This window comes from Triturus cristatus, chromosome 10 (genome assembly GCF_964204655.1).
Source record: "Triturus cristatus chromosome 10, aTriCri1.1, whole genome shotgun sequence".
Lineage (NCBI taxonomy): Eukaryota > Metazoa > Chordata > Amphibia > Caudata > Salamandridae > Triturus > Triturus cristatus.
The window spans coordinates 955,620,772-955,633,070 of record NC_140593.1 but is presented as its reverse complement, the minus strand read 5'-3'; the positions used below and the strand labels follow the sequence as shown (position 1 = coordinate 955,633,070).

At 39.3% G+C, this 12,299-nt stretch overlaps 1 long non-coding RNA gene across 1 annotated transcript; it reads left to right on the top strand.

Annotated features, from left to right (window-relative positions):
• Nucleotides 1–1,406: 1,406 nt before the first annotated feature.
• On the top strand, nt 1,407–6,429 carry LOC146796313 (uncharacterized). The gene is made up of 3 exons (XR_014969598.1): nt 1,407–2,494; nt 3,723–4,238; nt 5,466–6,429. It is a non-coding gene; the product is annotated as an uncharacterized LOC146796313 (long non-coding RNA).
• Nucleotides 6,430–12,299: the final 5,870 nt, after the last annotated feature.

Sequence of the window (12,299 nt, the reverse complement as noted above, 5' to 3'; positions counted from 1 at the left end):
AAAAAAAAAAAAAAACTTGTTTATCAGCCTTTCATCTGCAGAATATATTGAATGACCAGCAGGCAGTGTTGCAGAAGAGAATGACTGCGTTCCTGAGACGAAATAAAAAAAAACTCCATCAGCATTCTTTACTCCGTTTTCAATTTATATGGTAAGTCAATCTATGATTTACTCAGTTTGCTTGTCATTAAAAGAAGTTCATCGCATCTGACGGTTTTCAGTACCTTTTAGTAGGGTCTTCAGTATAAATTGAATTTGTGAAGACTGTAGCAATGTGTAGGACGCTATGAGTGTCATGATAGTTTATCAAACACTTTGAATGTCTACAAGGCTAAGAAAACTTTCTTTTGAGACTTGTGCTAGCAGTATTTCCTCAGGGGAAATTACTTTCTTTGAGGCTGGAATGAGTTTTCTTAAGTTAGAGCGATTGACTTAGTTTCACATGTAGGGAAGCTCATTTAACGTGGTTCCCTGCACTTTGCATGTTACTCTGGTACTAGAGATGTATTTCTGTTTAGGATACCTTGTGTTCTTGTAACTCCAGCCAACTTTCAAAAGGAGCCCAATGCTTTCAGTGGTGCAAAGGACATTGCCATTACACCTCCTACTACTTGCCTTGCAGTGTTTATTTTAGATAGATATATTGCGCGTAATTGCTGAGGTCTCATTCTCCTTCGTAATCGTCCCCTGGTCGCTTTGTCAAGTGGTGCCCTAACATGATAAAGCTACAGGAGGATGTCATCTGACATGAGGGACAATCAATTGCCTAGCATACAATGGAATATATTTATCATGGTATTGAAATGGGTAGCAGGCCAGACAGGATGCCCAACTGAAGATTAACATTCTGAGATGAAAGAAACTAGGGCATTATTTGAGGCTCCTACATTTGTTTGAAGGTGTGATCGATCCCAATATTCTTGAGTTCTCTATAGGTTAGCTGATAGGGATGTGCAAAAACGAAGATGTTAGAATCTGTTATTCATAGTTTTTATTATTCCCACTAACCGTAGCATAAACCTTCCTACCTCAACTTATCAGATAACTTATTTGCTAGTGGTGTACCATAACCTAAAAGATTTTCAGTGAGAAGGGTATGCTGTCACTCGACTGGCCATGAGATCTTTTTATCTACGTCCTAATATAGGTGCTAGAGTTGTCTCGAGAGGGGTAGCAAATAAGACCTAGGATTGAGAGTATGCTAGGTGGAAAATAAAATTGAGTTTAGAATTCTTAATGATCTGTGGATTTTCACAATATTACAGACTCCATAGTATTAATTATCAATGCTTTATAAAGATCTGTTTTTTGTTGTTACATTACTTTGGAAATATTCAAGTTCTAAAAATTGACTAACAGTGGACTTTTCCATCTGCAGAATATATAGAATGACCAGCAGAGGCAGTGTGCAGAAGCAAGTTTCCATGTGCTGCTGAGACCAAAAAAAAAACCAAAAGAACCTCGTTCCTCAGCCTTTCATCTGCAGAATATATTGAGTGACCAGCAGAGGCAGTGTGCAGAAGAGAATTTCCCTGCATTGTTGAGACCAAAAAAAAAAAAAGAGCCTCGTTCCTCAGCCTTTCATCTGCAGAATATATTGAGGCAGTTTGCAGAAGAGAATTTCCCTGCGTTGCTGAGACCCAAAAAAAAAAACCTCGTTCCTCAGCCTTTCATCTGCAGAATATATTGAGTGACCAGCAGAGGCAGTGTGCAGAAGAGAATTTCCGTGCATTACTGAGACCAAAAAAAAAAACAAAAACTTGTTCATCAGCCTTTCATCTGCAGAATATATTGAATGACCAGCAGGCAGTGTTGCAGAAGAGAATGACTCTGCGTTCCTGAGACCAAAAAAAAAAAAACCTCGTTCCTCAGCCTTTCATCTGCAGAATATATTGAGTGACCAGCAGAGGCAGTGTGCAGAAGAGAATTTTCCTTCGTTGCTGAGACCAAAAACAAAACAAAAAAAACCTTGTTACTCAGCCTTTCATCTGCACACTATATTGTGACCAGCAGAGGCAGTGGGCAGAAGAGAATTTCCCTGCGTTCCTGAGACCAAAAAACCTCGTTCCTCAGCCTTTCATCTGCAGAATATATTGAGTGACCAGCAGAGGCAGTTTGCAGACGAGAATTTCCCTGCATTGCTGCGACCAAAAAAAAAAAAAAGAACCTCGTTCCTCAGCCTTTCATCTGCAGAATATATTGAGGCAGTTTGCAGAAGAGAATTTCCCTGCGTTGCTGAGACCCAAAAAAAAAACCTCGTTCCTCAGCCTTTCATCTGCAGAATATATTGATTGACCAGCAGAGGCAGTGTGCAGAAGAGAATTTCCGTGCATTACTGAGACCAAAAAAAAAAAAAAACTTGTTTATCAGCCTTTCATCTGCAGAATATATTGAATGACCAGCAGGCAGTGTTGCAGAAGAGAATGACTGCGTTCCTGAGACGAAATAAAAAAAAACTCCATCAGCATTCTTTACTCCGTTTTCAATTTATATGGTAAGTCAAACTATGATTTACTCAGTTTGCTTGTCATTAAAAGAAGTTCATCGCATCTGACGGTTTTCAGTACCTTTTAGTAGGGTCTTCAGTATAAATTGAATTTGTGAAGACTGTAGCAATGTGTAGGACGCTATGAGTGTCATGATAGTTTATCAAACACTTTGAATGTCTACAAGGCTAAGAAAACTTTCTTTGGAGACTTGTGCTAGCAGTATTTCCTCAGGGGAAATTACTTTCTTTGAGGCTGGAATGAGTTTTCTTAAGTTAGAGCGATTGACTTAGTTTCACATGTAGGGAAGCTCATTTAACGTGGTTCCCTGCACTTTGCATGTTACTCTGGTATTAGAGATGTATTTCTGTTTAGGATACCTTGTGTTCTTGTAACTCCAGCCAACTTTCAAAAGGAGCCCAATGCTTTCAGTGGTGCAAAGGACATTGCCATTACACCTCCTACTACTTGCCTTGCAGTGTTTATTTTAGATAGATATATTGCGCGTAATTGCTGAGGTCTCATTCTCCTTCGTAATCGTCCCCTGGTCGCTTTGTCAAGTGGTGCCCTAACACGATAAAGCTACAGGAGGATGTCATCTGACATGAGGGACAATCAATTGCCTAGCATACAATGGAATATATTTATCATGGTATTGAAATGGGTAGCAGGCCAGACAGGATGCCCAACTGAAGATTAACATTCTGAGATGAAAGAAACTAGGGCATTATTTGAGGCTCCTACATTTGTTTGAAGGTGTGATCGATCCCAATATTCTTGAGTTCTCTATAGGGTTAGCTGATAGGGATGTGCAAAAACGAAGATGTTAGAATCTGTTATTCATAGTTTTTATTATTCCCACTAACCGTAGCATAAACCTTCCTACCTCAACTTATCAGATAACTTATTTGCTAGTGGTGTACCATAACCTAAAAGATTTTCAGTGAGAAGGGTATGCTGTCACTCGACTGGCCATGAGATGTTTTTATCTACGTCCTAATATAGGTGCTAGAGTTGTCTCGAGAGGGGTAGCAAATAAGACATAGGATTGAGAGTATGCTAGGTGGAAAATAAAATTGAGTTTAGAATTCTTAATGATCTGTGGATTTTCACAATATTACAGACTCCATAGTATTAATTATCAATGCTTTATAAAGATCTGTTTTTTGTTGTTACATTACTTTGGAAATATTCAAGTTCTAAAAATTGACTAACAGTGGACTTTTCCATCTGCAGAATATATAGAATGACCAGCAGAGGCAGTGTGCAGAAACAAGTTTCCATGTGCTGCTGAGACCAAAAAAAAACCCAAAAGAACCTCGTTCCTCAGCCTTTCATCTGCAGAATATATTGAGTGACCAGCAGAGGCAGTGTGCAGAAGAGACTTTCCCTGCATTGTTGAGACCAAAAAAAAAAAAACAGAACCTCGTTCCTCAGCCTTTCATCTGCAGAATATATTGAGGCAGTTTGCAGAAGAGAATTTCCCTGCGTTGCTGAGACCCAAAAAAAAAACCTCGTTCCTCAGCCTTTCATCTGCAGAATATATTGATTGACCAGCAGAGGCAGTGTGCAGAAGAGAATTTCCGTGCATTACTGAGACCCAAAAAAAAAAAAAACTTGTTTATCAGCCTTTCATCTGCAGAATATATTGAATGACCAGCAGGCAGTGTTGCAGAAGAGAATGACTGCGTTCCTGAGACGAAATAAAAAAAAACTCCATCAGCATTCTTTACTCCGTTTTCAATTTATATGGTAAGTCAAACTATGATTTACTCAGTTTGCTTGTCATTAAAAGAAGTTCATCGCATCTGACGGTTTTCAGTACCTTTTAGAAGGGTCTTCAGTATAAATTGAATTTGTGAAGACTGTAGCAATGTGTAGGACGCTATGAGTGTCATGATAGTTTATCAAACACTTTGAATGTCTACAAGGCTAAGAAAACTTTCTTTTGAGACTTGTGCTAGCAGTATTTCCTCAGGGGAAATTACTTTCTTTGAGGCTGGAATGAGTTTTCTTAAGTTAGAGCGATTGACTTAGTTTCACATGTAGGGAAGCTCATTTAACGTGGTTCCCTGCACTTTGCATGTTACTCTGGTACTAGAGATGTATTTCTGTTTAGGATACCTTGTGTTCTTGTAACTCCAGCCAACTTTCAAAATGAGCCCAATGCTTTCAGTGGTGCAAAGGACATTGCCATTACACCTCCTACTACTTGCCTTGCAGTGTTTATTTTAGATAGATATATTGCGCGTAATTGCTGAGGTCTCATTCTCCTTCGTAATCGTCCCCTGGTCGCTTTGTCAAGTGGTGCCCTAACACGATAAAGCTACAGGAGGATGTCATCTGACATGAGGGACAATCAATTGCCTAGCATACAATGGAATATATTTATCATGGTATTGAAATGGGTAGCAGGCCAGACAGGATGCCCAACTGAAGATTAACATTCTGAGATGAAAGAAACTAGGGCATTATTTGAGGCTCCTACATTTGTTTGAAGGTGTGATCGATCCCAATATTCTTGAGTTCTCTATAGGTTAGCTGATAGGGATGTGCAAAAACGAAGATGTTAGAATCTGTTATTCATAGTTTTTATTATTCCCACTAACCGTAGCATAAACCTTCCTACCTCAACTTATCAGATAACTTATTTGCTAGTGGTGTACCATAACCTAAAAGATTTTCAGTGAGAAGGGTATGCTGTCACTCGACTGGCCATGAGATGTTTTTATCTACGTCCTAATATAGGTGCTAGAGTTGTCTCGAGAGGGGTAGCAAATAAGACATAGGATTGAGAGTATGCTAGGTGGAAAATAAAATTGAGTTTAGAATTCTTAATGATCTGTGGATTTTCACAATATTACAGACTCCATAGTATTAATTATCAATGCTTTATAAAGATCTGTTTTTTGTTGTTACATTACTTTGGAAATATTCAAGTTCTAAAAATTGACTAACAGTGGACTTTTCCATCTGCAGAATATATAGAATGACCAGCAGAGGCAGTGTGCAGAAGCAAGTTTCCATGTGCTGCTGAGACCAAAAAAAAAACCAAAAGAACCTCGTTCCTCAGCCTTTCATCTGCAGAATATATTGAGTGACCAGCAGAGGCAGTGTGCAGAAGAGAATTTCCCTGCATTGTTGAGACCAAAAAAAAAAAAAAGAACCTCGTTCCTCAGCCTTTCATCTGCAGAATATATTGAGGCAGTTTGCAGAAGAGAATTTCCCTGCGTTGCTGAGACCCAAAAAAAAAAACCTCGTTCCTCAGCCTTTCATCTGCAGAATATATTGAGTGACCAGCAGAGGCAGTGTGCAGAAGAGAATTTCCGTGCATTACTGAGACCAAAAAAAAAAAAAAACTTGTTCATCAGCCTTTCATCTGCAGAATATATTGAATGACCAGCAGGCAGTGTTGCAGAAGAGAATGACTCTGCGTTCCTGAGACCAAAAAAAAAAAAACCTCGTTCCTCAGCCTTTCATCTGCAAAATATATTGAGTGCCCAGCAGAGGCAGTGTGCAGAAGAGAATTTTCCTTCGTTGCTGAGACCAAAAACAAAACAAAAAAAACCTTGTTACTCAGCCTTTCATCTGCACACTATATTGTGACCAGCAGAGGCAGTGGGCAGAAGAGAATTTCCCTGCGTTGCTGAGACCAAAAAACCTCGTTCCTCAGCCTTTCATCTGCAGAATATATTGAGTGACCAGCAGAGGCAGTTTGCAGACGAGAATTTCCCTGCATTGCTGAGACCAAAAAAAAAAAAAAGAACCTCGTTCCTCAGCCTTTCATCTGCAGAATATATTGAGGCAGTTTGCAGAAGAGAATTTCCCTGCGTTGCTGAGACCCAAAAAAAAAACCTCGTTCCTCAGCCTTTCATCTGCAGAATATATTGATTGACCAGCAGAGGCAGTGTGCAGAAGAGAATTTCCGTGCATTACTGAGACCAAAAAAAAAAAAAAACTTGTTTATCAGCCTTTCATCTGCAGAATATATTGAATGACCAGCAGGCAGTGTTGCAGAAGAGAATGACTGCGTTCCTGAGACGAAATAAAAAAAAACTCCATCAGCATTCTTTACTCCGTTTTCAATTTATATGGTAAGTCAATCTATGATTTACTCAGTTTGCTTGTCATTAAAAGAAGTTCATCGCATCTGACGGTTTTCAGTACCTTTTAGTAGGGTCTTCAGTATAAATTGAATTTGTGAAGACTGTAGCAATGTGTAGGACGCTATGAGTGTCATGATAGTTTATCAAACACTTTGAATGTCTACAAGGCTAAGAAAACTTTCTTTTGAGACTTGTGCTAGCAGTATTTCCTCAGGGGAAATTACTTTCTTTGAGGCTGGAATGAGTTTTCTTAAGTTAGAGCGATTGACTTAGTTTCACATGTAGGGAAGCTCATTTAACGTGGTTCCCTGCACTTTGCATGTTACTCTGGTACTAGAGATGTATTTTTGTTTAGGATACCTTGTGTTCTTGTAACTCCAGCCAACTTTCAAAAGGAGCCCAATGCTTTCAGTGGTGCAAAGGACATTGCCATTACACCTCCTACTACTTGCCTTGCAGTGTTTATTTTAGATAGATATATTGCGCGTAATTGCTGAGGTCTCATTCTCCTTCGTAATCGTCCCCTGGTCGCTTTGTCAAGTGGTGCCCTAACACGATAAAGCTACAGGAGGATGTCATCTGACATAAGGGACAATCAATTGCCTAGCATACAATGGAATATATTTATCATGGTATTGAAATGGGTAGCAGGCCAGACAGGATGCCCAACTGAAGATTAACATTCTGAGATGAAAGAAACTAGGGCATTATTTGAGGCTCCTACATTTGTTTGAAGGTGTGATCGATCCCAATATTCTTGAGTTCTCTATAGGTTAGCTGATAGAGATGTGCAAAAACGAAGATGTTAGAATCTGTTATTCATAGTTTTTATTATTCCCACTAACCGTAGCATAAACCTTCCTACCTCAACTTATCAGATAACTTATTTGCTAGTGGTGTACCATAACCTAAAAGATTTTCAGTGAGAAGGGTATGCTGTCACTCGACTGGCCATGAGATGTTTTTATCTACGTCCTAATATAGGTGCTAGAGTTGTCTCGAGAGGGGTAGCAAATAAGACATAGGATTGAGAGTATGCTAGGTGGAAAATAAAATTGAGTTTAGAATTTTTAATGATCTGTGGATTTTCACAATATTACAGACTCCATAGTATTAATTATCAATGCTTTATAAAGATCTGTTTTTTGTTGTTACATTACTTTGGAAATATTCAAGTTCTAAAAATTGACTAACAGTGGACTTTTCCATCTGCAGAATATATAGAATGACCAGCAGAGGCAGTGTGCAGAAGCAAGTTTCCATGTGCTGCTGAGACCAAAAAAAAAACCAAAAGAACCTCGTTCCTCAGCCTTTCATCTGCAGAATATATTGAGTGACCAGCAGAGGCAGTGTGCAGAAGAGAATTTCCCTGCATTGTTGAGACCAAAAAAAAAAAAAGAGCCTCGTTCCTCAGCCTTTCATCTGCAGAATATATTGAGGCAGTTTGCAGAAGAGAATTTCCCTGCGTTGCTGAGACCCAAAAAAAAAAACCTCGTTCCTCAGCCTTTCATCTGCAGAATATATTGAGTGACCAGCAGAGGCAGTGTGCAGAAGAGAATTTCCGTGCATTACTGAGACCAAAAAAAAAAACAAAAACTTGTTCATCAGCCTTTCATCTGCAGAATATATTGAATGACCAGCAGGCAGTGTTGCAGAAGAGAATGACTCTGCGTTCCTGAGACCAAAAAAAAAAAAACCTCGTTCCTCAGCCTTTCATCTGCAGAATATATTGAGTGACCAGCAGAGGCAGTGTGCAGAAGAGAATTTTCCTTCGTTGCTGAGACCAAAAACAAAACAAAAAAAACCTTGTTACTCAGCCTTTCATCTGCACACTATATTGTGACCAGCAGAGGCAGTGGGCAGAAGAGAATTTCCCTGCGTTCCTGAGACCAAAAAACCTCGTTCCTCAGCCTTTCATCTGCAGAATATATTGAGTGACCAGCAGAGGCAGTTTGCAGACGAGAATTTCCCTGCATTGCTGCGACCAAAAAAAAAAAAAAGAACCTCGTTCCTCAGCCTTTCATCTGCAGAATATATTGAGGCAGTTTGCAGAAGAGAATTTCCCTGCGTTGCTGAGACCCAAAAAAAAAACCTCGTTCCTCAGCCTTTCATCTGCAGAATATATTGATTGACCAGCAGAGGCAGTGTGCAGAAGAGAATTTCCGTGCATTACTGAGACCAAAAAAAAAAAAAAACTTGTTTATCAGCCTTTCATCTGCAGAATATATTGAATGACCAGCAGGCAGTGTTGCAGAAGAGAATGACTGCGTTCCTGAGACGAAATAAAAAAAAACTCCATCAGCATTCTTTACTCCGTTTTCAATTTATATGGTAAGTCAAACTATGATTTACTCAGTTTGCTTGTCATTAAAAGAAGTTCATCGCATCTGACGGTTTTCAGTACCTTTTAGTAGGGTCTTCAGTATAAATTGAATTTGTGAAGACTGTAGCAATGTGTAGGACGCTATGAGTGTCATGATAGTTTATCAAACACTTTGAATGTCTACAAGGCTAAGAAAACTTTCTTTGGAGACTTGTGCTAGCAGTATTTCCTCAGGGGAAATTACTTTCTTTGAGGCTGGAATGAGTTTTCTTAAGTTAGAGCGATTGACTTAGTTTCACATGTAGGGAAGCTCATTTAACGTGGTTCCCTGCACTTTGCATGTTACTCTGGTATTAGAGATGTATTTCTGTTTAGGATACCTTGTGTTCTTGTAACTCCAGCCAACTTTCAAAAGGAGCCCAATGCTTTCAGTGGTGCAAAGGACATTGCCATTACACCTCCTACTACTTGCCTTGCAGTGTTTATTTTAGATAGATATATTGCGCGTAATTGCTGAGGTCTCATTCTCCTTCGTAATCGTCCCCTGGTCGCTTTGTCAAGTGGTGCCCTAACACGATAAAGCTACAGGAGGATGTCATCTGACATGAGGGACAATCAATTGCCTAGCATACAATGGAATATATTTATCATGGTATTGAAATGGGTAGCAGGCCAGACAGGATGCCCAACTGAAGATTAACATTCTGAGATGAAAGAAACTAGGGCATTATTTGAGGCTCCTACATTTGTTTGAAGGTGTGATCGATCCCAATATTCTTGAGTTCTCTATAGGGTTAGCTGATAGGGATGTGCAAAAACGAAGATGTTAGAATCTGTTATTCATAGTTTTTATTATTCCCACTAACCGTAGCATAAACCTTCCTACCTCAACTTATCAGATAACTTATTTGCTAGTGGTGTACCATAACCTAAAAGATTTTCAGTGAGAAGGGTATGCTGTCACTCGACTGGCCATGAGATGTTTTTATCTACGTCCTAATATAGGTGCTAGAGTTGTCTCGAGAGGGGTAGCAAATAAGACATAGGATTGAGAGTATGCTAGGTGGAAAATAAAATTGAGTTTAGAATTCTTAATGATCTGTGGATTTTCACAATATTACAGACTCCATAGTATTAATTATCAATGCTTTATAAAGATCTGTTTTTTGTTGTTACATTACTTTGGAAATATTCAAGTTCTAAAAATTGACTAACAGTGGACTTTTCCATCTGCAGAATATATAGAATGACCAGCAGAGGCAGTGTGCAGAAGCAAGTTTCCATGTGTTGCTGAGACCAAAAAAAAAAACAAAAGAACCTCGTTCCTCAGCCTTTCATCTGCAGAATATATTGAGTGACCAGCAGAGGCAGTGTGCAGAAGAGAATTTCCCTGCATTGTTGAGACCAAAAAAAAAAAACAGAACCTCGTTCCTCAGCCTTTCATCTGCAGAATATATTGAGGCAGTTTGCAGAAGAGAATTTCCCTGCGTTGCTGAGACCCAAAAAAAAAAACCTCGTTCCTCAGCCTTTCATCTGCAGAATATATTGAGTGACCAGCAGAGGCAGTGTGCAGAAGAGAATTTCCGTGCATTACTGAGACCAAAAAAAAAAAAAAACTTGTTCATCAGCCTTTCATCTGCAGAATATATTGAATGACCAGCAGGCAGTGTTGCAGAAGAGAATGACTCTGCGTTCCTGAGACCAAAAAAAAAAAAACCTCGTTCCTCAGCCTTTCATCTGCAGAATATATTGAGTGACCAGCAGAGGCAGTGTGCAGAAGAGAATTTTCCTTCGTTGCTGAGACCAAAAACAAAACAAAAAAAACCTTGTTACTCAGCCTTTCATCTGCACACTATATTGTGACCAGCAGAGGCAGTGGGCAGAAGAGAATTTCCCTGCGTTGCTGAGACCAAAAAACCTCGTTCCTCAGCCTTTCATCTGCAGAATATATTGAGTGACCAGCAGAGGCAGTTTGCAGACGAGAATTTCCCTGCATTGCTGAGACCAAAAAAAAAAAAAAGAACCTCGTTCCTCAGCCTTTCATCTGCAGAATATATTGAGGCAGTTTGCAGAAGAGAATTTCCCTGCGTTGCTGAGACCCAAAAAAAAAACCTCGTTCCTCAGCCTTTCATCTGCAGAATATATTGATTGACCAGCAGAGGCAGTGTGCAGAAGAGAATTTCCGTGCATTACTGAGACCAAAAAAAAAAAAAACTTGTTTATCAGCCTTTCATCTGCAGAATATATTGAATGACCAGCAGGCAGTGTTGCAGAAGAGAATGACTGCGTTCCTGAGACGAAATAAAAAAAAACTCCATCAGCATTCTTTACTCCGTTTTCAATTTATATGGTAAGTCAAACTATGATTTACTCAGTTTGCTTGTCATTAAAAGAAGTTCATCGCATCTGACGGTTTTCAGTACCTTTTAGTAGGGTCTTCAGTATAAATTGAATTTGTGAAGACTGTAGCAATGTGTAGGACGCTATGAGTGTCATGATAGTTTATCAAACACTTTGAATGTCTACAAGGCTAAGAAAACTTTCTTTTGAGACTTGTGCTAGCAGTATTTCCTCAGGGGAAATTACTTTCTTTGAGGCTGGAATGAGTTTTCTTAAGTTAGAGCGATTGACTTAGTTTCACATGTAGGGAAGCTCATTTAACGTGGTTCCCTGCACTTTGCATGTTACTCTGGTACTAGAGATGTATTTTTGTTTAGGATACCTTGTGTTCTTGTAACTCCAGCCAACTTTCAAAAGGAGCCCAATGCTTTCAGTGGTGCAAAGGACATTGCCATTACACCTCCTACTACTTGCCTTGCAGTGTTTATTTTAGATAGATATATTGCGCGTAATTGCTGAGGTCTCATTCTCCTTCGTAATCGTCCCCTGGTCGCTTTGTCAAGTGGTGCCCTAACACGATAAAGCTACAGGAGGATGTCATCTGACATAAGGGACAATCAATTGCCTAGCATACAATGGAATATATTTATCATGGTATTGAAATGGGTAGCAGGCCAGACAGGATGCCCAACTGAAGATTAACATTCTGAGATGAAAGAAACTAGGGCATTATTTGAGGCTCCTACATTTGTTTGAAGGTGTGATCGATCCCAATATTCTTGAGTTCTCTATAGGTTAGCTGATAGAGATGTGCAAAAACGAAGATGTTAGAATCTGTTATTCATAGTTTTTATTATTCCCACTAACCGTAGCATAAACCTTCCTACCTCAACTTATCAGATAACTTATTTGCTAGTGGTGTACCATAACCTAAAAGATTTTCAGTGAGAAGGGTATGCTGTCACTCGACTGGCCATGAGATGTTTTTATCTACGTCCTAATATAGGTGCTAGAGTTGTCTCGAGAGGGGTAGCAAATAAGACA